Here is a 21,356-nt window from a genome sequence, read left to right on the forward strand (position 1 = left end):
TAGCCTAGCAGATGATGGTTTCTATTGAATTGTTCCTATTATTGAGCTGATTTCCAGTGCATAAGAAGAGAAGGGATTATAAATGTAGAGGATATCTGGAATCAGGAGGAAATACATTTGCAAACTTATTTTAATGAAAATTAAAATAACTGTTTAATAAAATATCATTAAGAATGTTTTATCAAAAGAGTAGTTAAATATTTTTGTGTTTACACATCTTCAAAGGAAAAATGGCTTTAATTGTGCCCCTGTAAGCAGACACATCTCACAAAGAACGTGATAGACATACAGGCTTGTCTGTCTATATGTATGTGAGAGACAGAGGGAGAGAACAAGTTGCTTCCATAGTAATATCAGAACAAATAAAAGATTCAACTCAGCAAATATTAGTTATCAGAACTAAAATTACTGTTAGTATAATTCCTAATATTAGATTCTCATAAACCCCTCTCTGCTGCTGTCTAACCTTGTAGGCACAAAACAGGAGTACTTGTGGCATCTTAGAGACTAACAAATTTATTTGAGCATAAGCTTTCATGGGCTACAGCCCACTTCACCTATTCTTTAAATTTTTGCTGCTAGATATGCACACAGCCACCTCAGACCTTACCACATGAGCACTTAACGATACACATAAGGTACAGCTTAGCCAATATCTTATGTGGGTGGATGATCACATAGACCTGCTCAGAGGCCACCTTAGCACACATCTACACATTCAGTCCCTCACAGACCCTATCCACAGCCCAGAGCACTTATCCACAATGTGGGAGACCTGGATTCCAATCTTTACTCTGATTAATGTGGAGCAGAAATGTGAACCCAGGTGTTCCACTTCCCAGGTGATTGCCTTAACCTCTAGGGTATTCTGGAGCTGCTCACACACTCAGTTTTATCCAGATGGATCTTTTCCATAGCATATAACATAATCAAATATTCATTGGGCCAGAGAGAAGGAACAAACAAGTGATTGATTTTACATCTCAGTGGTTAGAGCAGGAACATCAGAGACCCGAGTTCAAGTCCCTGCTCCAATGATTATTTAAGTATTATATACAAAGTGGAACAACCACCTTCACCTCTTCCATTTTTCTTATAAAAGGGTTGACCTGGTTTAAATGCCTAACACCAGGAGAGGGTTCACAGCCAAGACATAGGCAGCTATGTTTCTTAGAAGAGCAGGATATAGGCCACACACCTCTGCTCAGCCTTTCCTACTGACTAGGTTATGTGGCTCTCCCCTCAGTGTCCTGGCTTCTGTGAATTTCATTTTTAGCTGCCTAACTCTCCCCACACATTCTATAGGAAGCCTGGGCACCTAATTCGGGGTTGTGAATTTCACTTGGTGGAATTCATTGATCCCATCCCAAGTGCTTAGCAAAGTCAGTTTATAATATTATTACTATTTAACAAATATCATTTTATTTCTGTATGTTCTTTTCCACTGTATTTTTTAAATGTGTATCCTTCATATACCTGAGTCAGACTGGTATATCTGGGGATCTTTTTCTTAAAGTACTAACATGATCTTGGGAAAATGTTATTTTCCTCATTTCAGTGTGGAAGAAGATAATGAAGAGAGAGGAGCAGACTGCCTGGCTGTAAATCTAACTGCAGAACACGTGGGATCCCAAAATTGTCCTGCTACAATCTGGTGAGGGGAACTAAAAGACTGGGATGGCAAGAGCAATGAATTCTTCAGTGCATCATCTTTTTTTGCAGTGCAGTGATGAAAATCTTTCATATTCTCATCATACCTCACATCTCCTCAGTTTTCATGAGCATGCTGCTCATGAGACATCACCTATAGAGATACATATATTAATTTATAACTACAGCAAAAAGTTTAGTTGCTATCAAAGAATGTGGGGGAGGTAAGGCACATGCCTGTTTTGTCCGCTGGTGATCAGGGGCGGCTCCAGACCCCAGCACGCCAAGCGCGTGCTTGGGGCGGCATGTCGGGGGGGGGCGCTCTGCCGGTCGCCGGCAGGGCGGCTGGTGGCTCCGGCGGTCATCCCGCAGGCGTGCCTGTGGAAGGTCCGTTGGTCCCGCACGGCTTTGGTGGAGCATCCGCAGGCGTGCCTGCGGGAGGTCCACTGGAGCCGCGGGACTGGCGACCAGCAGAGCGCCCCCTGCGGCGTGCCACCGTGCTTGGGCCAGTGAAATCGCTAGAGCCACCCCTGCTGGTGATACACTGAACACTTATAAACCTGAAATAACATTTAGAGAAGCCGATAAATATATTACAGGAAATATGTCTTGGTTCATGACATATCCCACATATCTTGCTTGCTTACCATTCACATTTCTTACTAAATCTTTAAAAAAAAATTGTAAAGAATGTTGTTTGTTGTGAAAAATTAATACAACATTCATCCAGTAAAAGAAACAGAGTACTGTTTATTCCTTTTTTAAAAATACTAATATACGTAAATTTACTCACATAGAATCATAGAATATTAAGGTTGGAAGAGACCTCAGGAGGTCATCTAGTCCAACTCCCCGCTCAAAGCCGGACCAACACCAACTAAATCATCCCAGCCAGGAATGTGTGAGTGTTTGCAGGAGCAAGACTGCATTTTGGAACGTGATCACAATGAATGGATATGTACTATCACTTTTACATAGCTTTGGAATCCAGATTCATAAAAATAACAATGTCTGGGTTGGAGTGAATATAAATTTGGGCCTGACACTGGAATTGCCTTGTGCAGGACATTAGTTTGTGTCGCTTTTGTGTGTAGGAGGACAAACAAGATCAAAGATCAAACAAGACAAAGAGATCAGGCTCCAGGGAGTCTTTTAATAATTTTTCCTCCATTTGCAAGGGGGAAGGAAGTAAATGCATACTTATAATTTTGAACCCACAGAGAATATTTTAGGGTTGTGTAATGGGGTCTACAAAGCCCCACAAAAACATAGCCGGCAGGGTGGAGAATTCTCCCTGTCTGCAGACAGCAATACTAGGCCTATCGTGGCTCAGCTGTGAGAAATGTCAATTGTTGAGCGACATGCCTCAGCTGGTGCAGCTAATGATGCTGAGCCAAAGTATAAAGAGAGAAAAATAGAAAGCAACTGGGTAAAAGAGTTTGGGGGTTCAAGGGACCAACACTTCTCTGCCAGAGGTGCTAGCAATAGGCCACCTCTGAGCTACTTGAACCTCCTAGAGTACAAGGGAGCAAGCTGGGGATGAAAGCCCAAGGACCAAGGGTTTTCTTTTGGACTTCACTGCTGTTATGTTTAAAGATTCTGCCCCCTTTTTTAAAATTTAATTTAAGCCCACTGCCTGGACCAAGAACTGACTCAGGCTGTTTGAGGTTGTATCCTTGGCTATTGACAGGTAGTGATTTTGGACTTGTATTTCTTTGGAGTTCAGATGAAATAATGCAACAGCAATTTAGGATACAGTGAATAGACATTCTGTTATAATTAATATTTTGGCAAATTTAGGGGGCTTTATGTCAAAGGTGATAATGTCCCTTAGAAACTTACAATTTCTCTAAGGTGCTGGAGAAACTGGAGTTTATGTCAACTCAAAAAAGTTCTCAGGAATTGTGAAGTGAATACACAGTTCCTCTCTTATGTTGCTTTGTTTAGGGTTTGCACTAATTTTAAAATAGTCTCTCTCTATCACTCCTCTCTCTCTCGCTCTCTGCAAACTCTTTACTAGTGGTAGCAGAAGATGCTCAAGCAGCCTTTTTGCAGTAATGATGGTGGATGCTCAATGGACAGTTGAAGGACTTTATTTGCAAGCTGACAGCCTGCACTGAAAACTTGAGTCATTGGCCTTTTGACTGGCGAGTGGGACAATGTCTTCAGCCAACAGCCCAAATTAGCTGAAGAGGGAAAGTGTTATGGGAATGGTTAATCCTAATGGTGAGACTTGTATCCAGAGAAGACTTTTTAAAGTTTTTAATCCTTAAAAACATTCCAAACTATTCTAGGCACTTCTAAAGCACTGACACCTTGGTATCTGAGCACCAGCAGTCAACTTGCCGAGGAGCAACAGTATATGTATGTCTCCTTGGAAATGCAGATCCACTTCATTAAAAGCCTTCATCTGGTCTCTACTGGTTTCTATTTCTTGTGTATATAGGCTTTTTTATGCTGTCTTATCCCCTGAGCACCTTCTAGCAGTGCACTTAGTGACATGAGTAACATCTGTCACGTGTGGTTCTCTTTCTCTCCTCTCTTTCCCCAGGGGTAGACTTGTGTGTGAAATAGTGTTTTTGGGTTGTTGTTGTTGTTATGGTAGGGTTTTGGACTTCTTGACCTATTGACCTTTCATGCTTTGTTTGAGGACCAGTAGCCCCCCAAATAATCAGACTATTAGATTAGTTGCACTGTTCCAAATCCTAGATCAAACTGTTGAAAAACAGGAGCTTAAATTTGATTTGGATAGGCTGTGCTGGGTGATCAGCACTCTGGCAATTCAAGCAACCTGTTCAGGTGCCTGGATTTAGGAGTCTGACCTTTAGGCTCCTATTTTTGAAAATCTTGGCCCTAAGGCCTGTCTAGACTTAAAATTTAGGTTGTGCACCACTGAGTGCCATAACTGTGTAGCTGCTGCTAGGGGGATGCTTCTGTCCCCCTAGTTACTGCCACTTTGAGGATGTGGTGTTCCTACAGTGACTGGAGGGAAAAAATCCTTCTGTCATTGTAGGCTCCATCTACAATGTGGGGTTATGCCAGCATAGCTACAGTGCCATAATTATGCTGCTGTGGTTCCTGGAGGGTAGCTATGGCCTCAGCTACTGATCGGGACTAGTTGGAACTAGCTACAAATTTTCAGCTAGAATTTTGTCTATGGTGTGAGAACACACAAAATAGAAAACTGAATAGTGCCCCAGTCTGGAGTGTATTTAACAGAAAGCATCTCATTGCATTTTTTTAATTCCAGGTTTCCTATAAAAGTGAAGCAACTATTACAAGTTGAATATAATGTAGCATTTACTGTCACATTTGTTACTGATAACTAGCATGATCAATCTATGCCTGAGGAGTTCTCCAATATAAAAATCCAGAGTATAGAGCTGTTATGCCTAATAAAACTTTTGTAGCTAAACAAAAGTGTGTAGATGTGCACTGTATTACTTCTTCTGAAAAAAGACATCCTCCAATTGGCCATTGACCCAGATCTGAAGTTCAATTTTTACCCATAATGAACCTTGACAATTTGTTTGTTCTTTCAATTATACCTTAAATGCGTGAATTAGACACTGATTATGAAAATGAAAAATACACTTGGAATTGTCAAATCACAGATCTGGAATCTCTCTTCTTATTTAGAGGTCAAGAAATAAAGCCATTTCTTAAGTAATCAAGATATTTCTTTCCTATAATTACGTTTATTTTAAATCCTTGCTTCCAGGCACAACTGTCAGAGCTGATAAAGTATTCTATTTGTTGGTACCACCAAAACCAGTGCAAGCATTGACAAGGTAAGACCTTAAAACTAATTACTCCAACACCAGAAACAATTAAATTGCAATGATAGTCAGTCGTATCACTGAAGGGTTCATTTTTCAGCTCTTCTAACCTCACCACTGGAAGGTCAACAAGACTGAATGAAAAGTGCTTCAATATTGGAATGATGCATTCTGGCTGTCCTGTTCTACTGATACTATACTCAGTAGAGATTGATGTACTTCAAGGATATTAACAGATTAAATTAATGAGTCATGCAACAAATCCCTAATTTCACCCATACTTAAATCTTAAAGGAACAAGAAGTGTAGGTACAGTGATAATTCTGTTTCATTATAAAATCATCAGTATGTTAGCAATAATTTCCATTATATATAAAAAAATATTCTTGCCAGATAAAAATAACAAGGCCTATAATGGAAACAGAAAAATCCCAGTTCATTATCTGGCCATCTACTCTATTTGTTTCATTATTGTATTTATAGGCGTCCACTATCTCTCTATGACAGCTCTTTGGATCCTTCATTGTCCCTTCACCCTCAAGACAATGAGACAGACATCACATTTTGTGTTTACTTCTTGTGGAAAATTCTCAGGTACCACTGTGATGGGGAGCTTTAAAACGACTTAGCGAGACAGATCATCTTTCTGACAAATCAAAGTATGAATCAGAATTGGAAAGATATTTGCAAACATTTTTGCCCACTATTCACTCACCTGAACTTACAAATGTGGAACCAGATTCAGTACCTGGCTTCTGCAGAACCCAAGCTCCTGGGTGCTGGCAACAGACTGTCTGTGTAGAATACAGATGAAGTGATGTAACCTTCCATCAGGAGCTTGCTGATGTAGCTCAGAAAGTGGGTGAGTCTTGTCAGAATAAAGATGGACCAAGGCACTGGGCAAATGTGTGTGTTCCAGCCTGTACAGAGATCTAATGTTGGCCTTGGCCTTTCCACATCATCATGATGTTGCCTGCCCTCACAGAGATGAATATTTCCTTTAGCACCACTATCAGTGGGCAAAGACAATGAGGAGTCCTTGTGGCACCTTAAAGACTAACAATTTATTTGGGCATAAGCTTTCGTGGGCTAAAACCCGCTTCATCAGATGCATGGAGTGGAAAATGCAATAGGCAGGTATAAATAAACAGCACATGAAAAGATGGGAGTTGCCTTACCAAATGGGGGGATCAGTGTTAACGAAGCCAGTTCAATTAGGGTGATGTGGTCCATTCCCAACAGTTGACAAGAAGGGGTGAGTATCAACAGAGGGTAAATTATTTTTTGTAGTGACCAGCCACTCCCAATCTTTATTCAGGCCTAATTTGAAGGTGTCACGTTTGCAAATTAATTCCAGTTCTTCAGTTTCTCGTTGAAGTCTGTTTTGAAGTGTTTTTGTTGAAGAATGGTGACTTTTAAGTCTGTTCTTGAGTGTCCAGGGAGACTGAAGTGCTCTCCTATTGGTTTTTGAATGTTACAATTCTTGATGTCTGATTTGTGTCCATTTATTCTTTTGCGTAAAGACTGTCCGGTATGGCCAATGTACATGGCAGAGGAGCATTGCTAGTAAATGATGCATATATCACATTGGTAGATGTGCAAGTGAATGAGCCCCTGATGGTGTGGCTGATGTGGTTGGGTCCTATGATGGTGTCCCTTGAATAGCTATGCAGACAGAGTTGGCAACGGGGTTTGTGGGCAGACAGAGTGCCAGTTGCCACCTGTTGTGTCCCTTTAATGTAATACTTAAATGTGGATTGAAACTTATTGGGAAGGGCAGGGAATACTGAAGATATCGAGGCAATGTAATCTTGTTATGTAAAGTACATTTGGGAAGTTTTCAGGGCAAACTCTGTACCATGGGATCCTGCAAATGTTCTTCAAAGGAACTGGAGATGCAATTTCTTTTTCAGTAACTGTAGTAAATGTAACTCGTAAAAATGAATACAAGGATATGAGTGGATAGGAAGCCTTGCTTGCCCCTTACTGATGACCTATTTTTGCCTGATATAATGGATAAATTATTCAAGAGCAACTAATCTTTTAAAAAACATTACCCATGTAATGCTATTAACTGTGGTGTCATTTTTTGGATTATCTGTTGCCTAGGGGCCAGCTGTGTAAATTAAGACACCCAAGATCAGTTTTAATTTAGATTTCTAGCTTCCAAAACAGCTTTTTAAAAAAATGTTCATTCATGAAGTGATGTTCTCTGCCAGGTTGTTCCTTTTATTCTACGTTTTATAGCTTTCGGGTTTGGGGATGGGTTTTTTCAGGGTGTCATTTAAAAAAAGTTCTTGGTATGAGTAAAATACACCCTCAGTGTTAGTATTTTGCAGAATAGGGATAAAATCCATGCAAATTCATGCATTGTGAATCCCAGGGAATTTCTTTAAATAGGGCATGCTGATTGGTGCAATCTGGTGAATTTCCAAAGCTAAACACATTCTTCAAAAGTATTTCTAATACAAATAAATTGTGCTCACATATATAGGTCCAATTCCTTAAGGATGCTTGCAACAGAAGAAGAGCCACCCCAAATTGTGTGCATGTCTCCATTTCTTGGGATAACATTCCATTGTGTGCTAAGCAGGGGTGGCTCCAGGCAGCAATGCAGCAAGCGCGTGCCTGGGGTGGCAAACCACAGGAGGTCACTGCCGGTCACTGTGAGGGCGGCAGTCAGACAGCCTTTGGCAGCATGCCTGCGGGAGGTCCGCCAGTCCTGCAGCTTCAGGGGCAATTCGGCAACAGGTATGCTGAAGGCACTGGACCAGCAGATCACCTGCAGAAATGCCGCCGAATCCGCATGACCAGTGGACCACCCGCAGGGATGCTGCCGAAAGCCATCTGACTGCCGTGCTTGGGGCGGCAAAAAACATAGAGCCGCCCCTGGTGCTGAGTTATCATAAGCTAACAAACTCCATTTTCACAGAAGTTATGTCTACACAGAGCACTGATTTTTTTTCTTCTTCTGGGTCTAACATGAAAATTGGCTTTTATTAGCCCTGCAGCAAAACATAAAACTGACTCCAATTAAAATCAATTTAGCAACCAGAAATTATTTCATTTGGATTTATGTTAGTAGGAAATCAAAAAGGGCTGCTTTGATGACATTGCTTTGCACATATTTTTGGGCCCAATTCTGCTTTCCATTATACTGGTATAAATCCTGAAGAGTTGTGGACACCAGTAAAACTGAGATCAGAATTTGGCCCCCTGCTTTCATGCTGACTGAAAAGAGACCACAACGATGGTCAAAACAAAGCAGTTTTGCATTGCAGAAATAAATCAAACTATCATATAACCTAAATTCATTAAGCTCAGAAGGGAGACTCAGTACATTAGTTCTAATGGAGTCTGTTTCAAATCACAGCTCTTACCTTCTGTTTCTAATTATTGGATGCTAAAGCTAGCCCAGATCAACAGGCTTCTTCGACATTAAAGATTAACCTATTCAAAACTGTTTGTCCACAAGACTTGATTACAAAAGCAAACTGCATTGCATACAGGGCAAACATTTTAAAAATTAGCACAGGGGAAATCCTCACATCTTTCGCCTAGAAAGATATGTGCATATAGTGTTTGCACACCAAAGGATGAACATGCTCAAAGGGGGCGCAAGTGTGGAGCAGCAAAAGAGAATGGACACAAGATCTATCCGCAAGTGGCTGATGTAGAGGCTCACTAAGAAGAACTTCTGAGGTGAGGTGCAAAATATTTATCAATGGAATAAATGCCCTGGAACTGGATACTAGGCAAAACAGTGAAAGTCAGAAATAATATTACATGGGGCTTACAAGAAAAATTATTAGACAAAACATTACACAAAATCAATACAAACAATTCAATATGGAAATAAATATAGCAATGTGGGACAGAAAGTGCAAAGCAGAAACACTACTTTGTGTTCAGTTAAAGTGGGTTCATAGTGGGGAAGGGGTAGAGGGCCATCCCTTTTTCCTGGCCTATTTGTGGGTGGCTCTGAGGCTGGCTGACAATGTCCTCTCCAGCCAGCCATGGTGACAAAAGGCAATGGGATTCTGTTACAAGAGTTCTTGTGGAGGCTGTTGCGGTCTCAGCGAGTTGAAAGATATTGTGGCTGTTGAGAGAGAGATTGTGCCACTCTAGGTTTTAGGTCCACAGATGACTAGGGAAGTCTCCTGTGGTAATCCCCTACAGTCAGAGCACTAGCAATGCCAGTCTGTCATGGCACTGGTACAAGCACAATCAAACTTCTGTTTGAATCTACCAACTGTTTTCCGCATGCTCCTCATTTCAATGAGGCACCGAAAAATCAGGTCACTACAGTTCCCCTGACATCTTCAGAATAGAGTGGAAATGCTGCTGGCATTTTTGCAGGTTCTGCAGCCACAGGAGGCTCGCAGACTACTGATAATGATGGTAGCTCAATCTGAGGCACAGAGCTGCCAGATGGTAATATGTTAACCGGGGAAAGATAACAGGAATCTGAACTAAGTCAACAGGGCCTGTGAAGGATCACCTGGTGGAGGACTCTCAGGATGGTAAGGTGGTGGGCATTAACTTAAAATGACTGGGGTTTCTGGAACATTAACCTCAGTTTGTTTCCTATCTTCTCTCTCTCTTAAAATGATTGGGGACTGTGGATATATTTGTGATATTAGAATGAGCAAGAATTACTTTCAGCCTTCACTTCAATCTAACAGGGCTGCCCAGAGGATTCTGGGGACCTGGGGTCTTCAGCGGCGGGGGGGCCCCCGCTTTGACGGTAATTCGGAGGTGGGTAGTCCCGCTTCGGCGGTAATTCGGCAGCGGGGGGTCCTTCTGCCCCGGAGTGGAAGGACCCCCCACCGGCGAAGACCGGCAGCGGAAGAAGGTCCAGGGGCCCAGGCCCCATGAGAGTGAAGGACCCCGCTCCAGGGGCCCCGAAAAACTCTCATGGGGGCCCCTGTTCCTGGGGCAAATTGCCCCACTTGCTGCCTCCCCCACCCCGAGCAGCCCTGCAATCTAATGCAGTTGTTTATCTGGGGCTATGTCTCTTGTGTGAATAAAGGGAATGGAAAATACAGGTTTTATTAGGCATCCTAGTACTCAGTGGCACTAGCTAAGCAGGTGAAACAACACTGGTGACAGAATGGGTATGAAATATATGAAGAGTAATCTGGAATGTATGCCTGGGGGGATAGGAAGAAGAAAATTTTATCTGCTAGCTTCTTAAAAATGACAGATAAGCCCTGATCATGGACCAGATTCAGAGAGTTGTTGGGTCACCCTGAAAGCATTCCACCACTTCATTGTTAGATAACACTTAATTGGACTGTGGTAGTAACTGTGGGTAGTGATTAGAATGGGATAATTTACTAGAGATGGGATTTTCACAGGAGCCTGAGGGAGTTAACAGCCCCAATCATGCTGAATTCCAATGGGAGCAGGGTGTCTAACTTCCTTTGTCTCCTTTGCTAATCCCAGCCTTGATGTCTCTATCACACACGACAGCCTTCCTGAGATGTAGGAGGGTTATGGATCAACTCAAGGGCCTACAGACTTGGGCCAGATCCTCATCTGATGTGAACTGGCACAGTGCAGTGACTTTGCTGTATCTAGGCTAATTTACTGAGGACCTGACCTATTGTTCTCATTTTATCACTAGAAAACCAATCTTGCAAGCTGTGAGTTTACTTCAGTGAGTGTTCAGGGTGTTCGGCACCTCACCGAAGGCCCCTAGCACTCTGCTGTGGGGATGGGCAAACTGAATTGAGTAGGATAAGAAAGGGCCTGACTTTCAACCCAGCTCTCCATCTAAACTGAACCTTAACATTTTTAAGGTAGTTGCTGGTGAGAGACAGAGGCATCACAGTTCTTCCTCATAGCCCTCACAGAGTGTACAACATAGTTTTACTTTCCATAAATCTCATGTTTTAACTAATAAAAACAACATTCATTCTTAATTTATTGATGAGATTAAAAATAAAATATTCATCAGAATCTAAATGAATTCTGTTATTACACATTTTAAAATGAATTCTCCCTTGGCTCAACACTTGCTGAGAAGTGAAAGCAGTTGAAGGCATTCTGGAGCCATCAGGCTCACAGTCTCAGGCAGAGGGATGTAAGTGTTTCCCCATGTTTGACATTAAAACTGGGCAATTTCCTTGCTGGCCATTGATCCACATCAAAATTTAGTAACAGAACACAACAGGATATAGGTTTTCACTTTCCAGAATGGAACAGTCATTTTTCCTGCCTTCCACATCCTCCGATTGCCCTGTTTCACCTCCTTCCTTACTCCTCTTTTCCCCCAAAACCTTTTCTCTTAGCACAGCTCAACAGAGCCCACTATGGCTAAATAAGTGGTGTCTCTGAAATGGGTATGCGAGCAGCAAGCATACTGTAGCTGAATGAAGTTTATATGTTCTGAAAATTAGCATTATTGAATGTGTGGCTTAATGAAAAGCTAACAGTATAATGACCTCCAAAGATAACCTAAATTCAATATCACTCCCAGTAGGAAGTACCGAATCATAGACAGTACAACAGATTAACTAACTTCAGTACAGTATGTTTGGGCCATAGGCTTTTGAGCACGTAAACTCTCTGAATGAAACATTAATTAACATACAAAATTGCAATGTGAATGCATAAGGAAAGTTGAGACCTCTTTGAAAATCTGGCATTAAAGATCTCAAGTTGTTCCTGTAGCTTGACATGATTGAAAGTACATAAATGTTATGACAATAGCTACCCACCCTTTTTTACATCCATTGACATAATCTTTTTCTTATGAAAGATTACTCAGCAGAGAACTTTCAATTGTATGCTAGGCACTTCCAACCCACCCCCTTACAAAGACTGACCTGCTAATGACCTCTGATGATACTATTCATCAGCTGAGGGAACACTCCAATGGACATGTTCATTGGTGCAAGCTACCTGAACTGTACTGCTATTAAGAGATGAGGGAAATGCAAAGCTCCAAGTTAATTATTTCCAATCCCTGGTGAGTTGCTTTTCTTGCAGATTGTTTGCCTAGATGATCTCAATATTGACAGCACATTAAACAGGTGATAAGAAGGTACACTTTGTATGGACGGTCACCCACACTGGAACTCTGACAATGAACCCAAGAACATGTACAATCAAAGTAAAGCATCTTTCATCTTTTAAAATATTTCATGGTTTTTTATATCTGATTTGATTTAGAATGATTAACGCAGTAAAAGGCTTAAACTGTTCTGTTTGGATGTAAAATGGATTTAATTTTCAGCACAGTTCCCAGCTGATGGGTACTCACATCACAAAAATCCCATCAGCTCAGTTCATCTGACACTAATTGGCAACCTTGTTGGAAGCTTCAACAGAGAAGCCACGGATTGGGTGGGCATGAAGACTGATTTATACTCTCACCCCTGGGGGTGGTTTTTTTTGGATCAGAGGTGAAATGCACTGGTTGAGTGATGGGGGAACCCTGCTACTGCGGCTGTTGTATCTGTTCCGTGTACAAACAGGATTTTTGTCACTGGGTCTATTAATTGGACACCTGGCATGAGTACAATGTGTGAACAGCTAAAATGAATCCTGTGGAAATGGTTAATCATTATAAAGATGTCCAGGGCAATATAACCTGATCATAATATATATTTTTCCCCCACCCACCCCCAGATAAAACCCTTAATGATCTTCCTCTCCAGTGCAATACTGAATAATAAAATCGGTAACTAAGAAATGTAGCCATAGCAGCAGATGAGCTGATGATTTCAGCTGCGTGGTTATGATCATGATCAGGATTTATCTTGTTAAATTAACAACATTAAAATTTATAATAAACATAAATGAAGGTGAAGAACTGAATTTATTTTTAGCATGAATTGCTAGCTGCACTTTGTTCTGAAGTCTTCTGGTGGTGATGCCTGCGACCTTCTGTTGTGATAAACAGTTCAATTAACTGCTGTCCTGAAAGTCATTTGCCACAAGAAGAGAACACTCATCTCAATCCTATCTAATTTCCATAATCCTTTTTAATACCTAATGCATAATAGAAAATAAATAAATACTTGAAACAATTTATCTAGTCACATAGCATTTTCCCCTCCTTTCCCCTTCTGCTTTCATATATTCATCTTGCAAATAAGTTTTGCAGGAATGATTTATCCTCTAGATGATTGCATCACTCTTTAATTACTTTAGAGGGAACTTAACAGAGATATGAATAATCCAATAAAAAGATAGTTCCATTCCTATAGTTTGTTTCTATTGTTGGATGCCTGTTTTGCTATACTTGCCAGAACTTTTGTTGATGAATATATGAATCAAAGCTCTTATTAATGGCAGTAGAAATATAAGGAAAAGATGTTCCCTAGGTATAGTAGCTGCCTCTACCAATACTAATTTATTACAGTTTTTTAAACTGCTTCCTTACTGATTGATTTCTATGACCCCAGAAGACAACATCTCATTTTTTACTTTGATATGAAAAAGAGAGCAGTAACACAAGGCCAGTGACAATTCTGGACATCCGCCTCCCCTAGGATAGATGAGGCATTTAAAGACGTGCATATTTCAGCTGTAACTGTCCTGATTTTCATTATCTGAAGTTGCTAAGCATCATTAACAGCAATACCCAATAAAATATTTTGAAGCATTCATTCAAGGAAGAACAATTGATTGTTCTTAATATTCTTTATTTTGTTATTCACAAAACTTGACATTTATGCTAATAAGTAATAACATTTTAAATATAAATTGTAAATGCTGCAAGAAGTGTGTTTTGGTTGGTTGTCGGTATTTTTCCCTTCATTATCGATCATCTGTATTTTTCTGGCCATGAAGTAAACTGAAACATGAGCCAAGTCTAACAACAACCTTGTCCTTGCTCTGTCAAATGATTGTGTGAAATGACTGAATATGGTACTCTGGGCAAAAATCTCTGCAATGCAACCTATCTCCTTAATTATATGAATCAAAATCCTGGGCTATTTCCCAAACCAAAGCAAAAAAATACCCAGTTTATTGTAGTGTTGTATTTACTGGTAAGTGGCTATAACTTCATTTTTCTTACAGAAAGATTTTACCTCATTTAGATTTTTTTTAAAAAACCAAAAACCTTCAGATATAGGGCCCATTATTGCACTGTATTGAGTGTTGTCAGAAGCTGCTCAATTCACGCACAGTGATCTCAGAGTTGAAGGTCCTGAGTATCTTGCAGGAGGTGCTCATTAGCTACTTGCAGAATCAGCCCCAATATTTTTTCTTTTAGGTTTCATTCTCATTTATACTGGCGTGAAGGATATGGGGATACTAAAAACACTTCTTAAAGTGTTAACAAGTACTGCATTTTATTATATTGCCTGTTTGTTTGTGTGCGTGTGTGTGTGTGTTGTTTGTAAGATTATTATTCTGGACAGTACCTAGGTCTAAGGATGGTATCCATGGTTCTTCAGTTTTCTGAGGGGTTTGGAATGGAAAAAGGGCCATGGGAACTTATCTCATGAGAATGGAGATACTTGGTGCTTACAATTACCTGCACTCAGGGGGGAAAACAGGACAAGGCCAGCCTTTTCAGGCTGGTGTGCAAAGAAAGCAAAACTTCCACTGTTTCTTTGGAGAATCTGATGTTTTCTGGCTGGCATTCTAGTACCCTCTCCCCTTGTTACAGGAAAGGGCAAAATAAGACCTGGAGTTTCTAGGCCAAAAGAATACCTTTTCTTTTCTTTCCTTTTCTTTTCTTTTTTAAGACCTGGACCTTAAAAACCTGACCTTTGCATATTATTTTCAATTGGAATAGGTATCCTTTACCAATGTGAAGCCAAAACTATGTTTTTGTTTTTTGTGAATCCTGACAACCTGCCTGCCCCCCAAACCCCACAAAACAAGCATTTCCAGCCATTTGTCAGCATTGCCAAATTTTTGGCATATCTCTAGCTTCTGCACTAGTTTCATAGCATATCGTCCCATCTGCTGGATCTATGCTATATCACAATGGACTGAAGTCGGTGGGAAAGAGTACGCTGAACTATACCTGCCTCCATGGACCCTGTAAACACAGACAAATGACTTCAATTTTAGCAAATAAAGGTGATTTTGCTGGAAGTTGCTTTTTGTTGTTTTCCAATAATTGACTAGTCTAACTCTTTGCCTGTAAATATAAAATGTTAGCATCTCCCACTCACTAAGACCAGATCTACACTACAGACTTATAGCACTATAACTATGTTGCTCAGGGGTGTGAAAAGTCCACCCCTACCCCAAGTGACATAGTTATACCAGCCTAACCCCTGATGTGGACAGCATTATGTTGGTAGGAGAGCTTCTCCCGTTGACATAGCTACTGCCTCTCATGGAGGTGGATTAACTACGTGGACAGGAGAAGCTCTCCTGTCGGTGTAGGAGCATCTTCCCTTAAGTGCTACAGCTGCACTGATGCAGCGTTTTAAGTGTAAAGACCTGGCCTAAAGAGTCTGAAAAGGCTATAATGCAGATTTAAACAGGAAATCCAGTGCTCTTATGCTGGAATAGCTAATAAGTAGATTGATCATATATAAGTGTTGCAGTCCACCTTGCATATTTCTTTCAAACTTTCTATTTACTAATGTAAACCAATTAATTTCCCCCAGGACTTTATTTTCTTTCTCACTCTTGCAACCCTGGTAAAGTCACCAGTACATTTTTTCTGTATTCCAGGAGCTTCAGATACCAGCGTAATGAGCATAGCATAAATGTCTAGAGACAGTGTGAGTTAGTGCACCCCTATGACAGTGTTGTGAGATCACAGAGTGTAAATGTAGAGTTTCTATGATATTCAGTGCTGGTAAACTCAACTTGGTTATACTATGTGTGACGGGTTGGATCACAGATATAAATACACAGCACATGAAAAGTTGTGAGTTGCCTTACCAAGTGTGAGGTCAGTCTAATGAGACAATTCAGTTAACAGCAGGATATGAAGGGAGGAAAAATAACTTCTGAAGTAATGAAAGTGGCTCATTTCAGATAGTTGACAAGAAGATGTGAATAACAGTAGGGGGAAATTAGTATTGGGGGAATTAGGTTTAGGTTTTGTAATGACCCAGCCACTCCCAGCGTATATTCAGGCCTAATCTGACAGTATCCAGTTTTCAAATTAATTCCAGTTCTGCAGTTTCATGTTGGAGTCTGTTTTTGAAGTTTTTTGGTTGACAATTGCCACTTTTAGGTCTGTTATTGAGTGACCAGAGAGGTTGAAGTGTTCTCCTACTGGGTTTTGAATGTTATGATTCCTGATGTCAGATTTGTGTCCATTCATTCTTTTGCCTAGAGACTGTCTGATTTGGCCAATGTACATGGCAGAGGGGCAATGCTGGCACATGATGGCATATATCACATTGGTAGATGTGCAGGTGAACGAGCCTCTGACAGCGTGGCTGATGTGATTAGGTCCTATGATGGTGTCCCCTGAATAGATATATGGACAGAGTTGGCAACAGGCTTTGTTGCAAGGATAGATAGGTCCCTGGGTTAGTGTTTTTGTTGTGTGGTGTGTAGTTGCTGGTGAGTATTTGCTTCAGGTTGGGGGGCTGTCTATAAGCGAGGACTGGCCTGCCCCCAGGGTCTATGAGAGTGAAGGATCATCCTTCAGGATAGGTTGTAGATCCTTGATGATGCGCTGGAGAGGTTTTAGTTGGGGGCTGTGGGATCCTTTGGGACTGCCACCTGATGTGCTGGGACTACCTCTGAGCCCATTTTCCCTGCCAGCTTGGGACTTCAGTACCTTTCCTTGTTTGAGCCAGACACGCTTGCCTGCTGCAAACGCAGATCTGGGTCTGAACCACGTCCCCCACAAGCTGCAGGCTTAACTGAAAACAGCTTAAGAAGTGCTCCTGTCTCCAGCACTCCGATACCCAGCTCCCAATGGGATCCAAATCCCAAATAAATCTGTTTTACTCTGTATAAAGCTTATACAGGGTAAACTCATAAATTGTTCGCCCTCTATAACACTGATAGAGAGATATGCATAGCTGCCCCCCCCCAGGTATTAATACTTACTCTGGGTTAAGTCTAAGCCTAATACAGTAGGAAGCTAAATGCAGATAAATCTCACTCTCCAATAAGGTGTTCCAATGAGCTTCTTTGACAGACTAGCCTCCTTCTAGTCTGGGCCCAATCCTTTCCCTGGTACAGTCCTTGTTGCAGCTCAGGTGCTAGCTAGGGGATTTCTCATGGCTGCAGCCCCCTTGGTTCTGTTCCACCCTCTTGTATATCTTTTGCACAAGGTGGGAATCCTTTGTCCCTCTGGGTTCCCACCCCTCCTTCAAAATGGAAAAGCCCCAGGTTAAAGATGGATTCCAATTCAGGTGACATGATCACATGTCACTGTAAGACTTCATTGCCCACTTGCCAGCACACAGGTAGACTTACAAGTAAACAGAGCCATTTACAGTCAATTGTCCTGGTTAATGGGAGCCATCAAGATTCCAAGCCACCATTAATGCCTCACACTTTGCATAATTACAATAGGACCTCAGAGTTATATTTCATATTTCTAGTTTCAGATACAAGAATGATACATTTATACAAATTGGACGACCACACTCAGTGGATTATAAGCTTTGTAATGATACTTTACAAGAGACCTTTTGCATAAAGCATATTCCAGTTACATTATATTCACACTTATTAGCATATTTTCATAAAATCATATAGAATGCAATGTCACACTATGATTTCTCCAAAGACTCAAAGGGCTGTTCAGGTTGCATTACATTTTTTTCAAATTCAATCTCTTCTGCCTTGTGCTGACATATGCAGATGCTTTTCTCTTTAGATCTTTTCAGCAGGACTAATTTCTTGGCCATAGAGTATTCAGCATAAAGAACATTTGAAATGTACAACCACAGATGGGAACTGGGGTTTAGCTGACTGTGTATCAGTAATATTACTAAGGTTAGCATTTAGGATGAAACTTCGTCCAGGGAGGACACTCAGTTATTTTCCTACCTGTTGCAGACATTTTTATTTGAAGCATTAAAGAATGATGAAAGTTGGTGTAATAATTTTACAGCTGCATTTTTCTCTAGTTTGTGAATTACTATGGGGTATAAATAATAACTCCACATACTACAAACTAGCTGCAAATTGAGTGGTGTTTCAACTGCCTTGATACACTTGCTTCCTATCCCATCCCAGTGGGCATATCACTGATGTGTATTTGGGTTCTGATTTTAGGCAAGTTTAATAGCTGACAATCTCATCTCAGAATAGTAAACTCCAAAAGCAGGATTCAGTAATGCTTAGGGTGCAGCAAGACGTTGCTCCGACATTTGGAGGCCTGGGGGAGAGCATGGCTAGCTCCATGCTGGTGCTGCTGATTCTGCCACTTGTGAGACCTGAAAAAAGAGCTGCCACCTCAGCTTCTGCGACTAATTCTTTCCTCCTTTGTTTAAATTATGGAACACCATGCTCACCATGGGATTTCAGAATGCCGAGATGAAAATCAATTTTAACCTTCTAAAGCAAGTCCTTGTACAGTTCTGAGGGAATCCTATAAATTAATGGTGTGCAACTCTACTCTGTGCTGCAACAGGAGCACAGGAAGATTGAAAGATGGTATTTCCTAGCTCTTTGCCTGAGTTTTGAAACATGCTGCTCTTTCACATATAGAACTATTAAAATTATACTTAACAGGAAAAAACTGCTTTTCTTTGCATTAATTAGCCTCACTAGCTCTGGCCTTAAATGGGCATCTTCTTTTGCATCTGCAATATTGCAGGAGCTATTGGTGTAATTTCATTATCTGAGTCCCAGATATGCTGACCCATTCAGGTATTTAGCATCTAAATGTCATCAGGTGCACCCACAATGACTGTGGGTTCAAATAAAGAGGCTTGGATTTCAAAATCTAACCCAATATGTATGTTCAGGTATGTTCTCATTCCACATCTGTGGAATGAGAAAATGTGCACCCGTGAAGCTGAAGGAAAGCCTGTAACTAGCATATAGCAGAAATTGTTCAATATTTTTTTTCTTTGCTAAGACTTACCCTGCCCTGCAATGCTGCAATATTTAGACCTTGGATTATGTCCTGGGGAAATGCCAATTGAACAAGTTAAACTTGCCTGGAAAATTAAAGTTTTTGTGGAACTAGGTTTTTGTTTTAAGGTTCAATTTGAAAGTTTCCACTACTTTTTCACTGAGACCAGCTTAACTCCTGTTACTTTCTCTGCCCCCCCCCCCCCCCATTTCTCCTGGGTCTGTGCACTCCTTCGCCACTAGATAACTGCTGAAAACCTTAATACACACCTAGGGATCTAGCCAACTGAATACAGATTTAATGTAATTTAGATAGAAGATTCATGTTCCACCACTGTTCTGTTTATCTTACACCCCAGACAATACATCCAGTATTAGTATTTCCCAGCAGAACAGACCCCAATGTGTTACTTTATTTGTACTTGGAAAATGTACTACATTACAGATGCCCAATTTTCTCCAGTTCAGTGAAGGTTCTATCAGCTTTTTTCATTCTAAATGTTTCAATTCAGGGTTCATAATCTCGGCTACAAAATTTTACTCTGGGGCACAAGTGTCCAGCCCAGGAGTAATTTATTTCTACAAATCTTGGAGAAAAATCCATTCAGCCACTTTTCAATTATATAACTGTATATTTCAGGAATTCTGTAAGTTTTAAGTCAATTTGATTTTAAAATTACATGTTGGTGGCAGTTAGGGCCTCCTTCTATCATTGCAGCAGTGTAACTAAAAAGTAACTTCACTGACTAATGTAAATCTGGTATAAGCAAGGCTCTTAGTCTTTCATGCTGGCTGATTGGTTTGAGGGTTGTTAGTTAAAAAAGCATGGTTTGACTAGATGGCTCAGTGAACTTGAAGAGACAAGTTCTCTGTTGTAAATGAATGCTGTGACAATTGGAGCATCTCTGTAATAATTTATGAGCACTGTGTTGACCTGGTTATTGGGATGTTTACTGTAGAACTATGTCAGTTTAGTTTAATGGTGGGGTTTGCTAGGAAAAATCAGCCAAGAAGGGAAACAAGTAAGCCATCTCTTGGTAAAAATTTGAGGGTTGTTAAAAGACAATGCCTGAACTTTGTAAATGCTATCTTGCGGCTCCAGCCAACTTATGAAACTGGTTTTGATGCGCAAGGCCTGGGACCCAGATATCAAAATTGTTTAAAACTGAATACTCTCTAAAGAGAAGAATTGGTTGTTCAAGAGGACTAGTCTGACCCATAAGAATATAGAACATTAGAATGGCCATACTGGGTCAGACCAAAGTTCCATCAGTATCCTGTCTTCTGACAGATTTCAGAGTGGTAGCTGTGTTAGTCTGTATCAGCAAAAACAATGAGGAGTCCTTATGGCACCTTAGCAACTAACAAATGTATTTGGGCATAAGCTTTCATGGGCTAAAACCCACTTCATCAGATGCATGGATTGAAAAATACAGTAAGCAGTATAAATATTACAGAACATGAAAAGATGTGAGTTGCCTTACTAAGTGGGGGGGTCAGTGCTAATGAAGGCAATTCACTTAAGGTGGAAGTGGCCTAGTCTCAACAGTTGACAAGAAGGAGTGACTATCAAGAGAAGGAAAATTACTTTTGTAGCACTAGTGAGACCAGTGCAATCAAGGTGGATGCAGGTGCCCCAGAGGTAAAGAACAGAACAGGTAATCATCAGGTGATCCATCTCCTATTGCCCATTCCCAGCTTCTGGCAAACAAAGCCTAGGGACACCATCTCTGCTCATCCTGCCTAATAGCCATTGATGGACCCTATCCTCCATGAATTTATCTAGTTCCTTTATGAACCCTGTTATAGTCTTGGTCTTCACAACATCCTCTGGCAAGGAGTTCCACCTTGACTGTGCGTTGTGTGAAGAAATACTTCCTTTTGTTTGTTTTAAACCTGCTGCCTATTAATTTCATTTGGTGACCCCTCGTTCTTGTTTCAGAGTGG

At 40.8% G+C, this 21,356-nt stretch overlaps 1 long non-coding RNA gene across 4 annotated transcripts in view; it reads left to right on the forward strand.

Moving 5' to 3' along the window:
* LOC123373069 overlaps positions 1 to 21,356 on the forward strand; it is a 79,800-nt gene that overhangs the window by 19,844 nt on the left and 38,600 nt on the right. For 2 of the 4 annotated variants that reach the window (XR_006580546.1, XR_006580548.1), the window contains exons 3-5: positions 1,559 to 1,654; positions 5,372 to 5,441; positions 5,913 to 6,291. This is a non-coding gene — a long non-coding RNA (uncharacterized LOC123373069). The remainder of the gene's footprint in view (positions 1 to 1,558; positions 1,655 to 5,371; positions 5,442 to 5,912; positions 6,292 to 21,356) is intronic. The other 2 variants (XR_006580549.1, XR_006580547.1) reach the window with 2 other exon arrangements.

The sequence above is a fragment of the Mauremys mutica genome, chromosome 6 (genome assembly GCF_020497125.1).
Source record: "Mauremys mutica isolate MM-2020 ecotype Southern chromosome 6, ASM2049712v1, whole genome shotgun sequence".
In the NCBI taxonomy this organism is placed as follows: Eukaryota; Metazoa; Chordata; order Testudines; family Geoemydidae; genus Mauremys; species Mauremys mutica.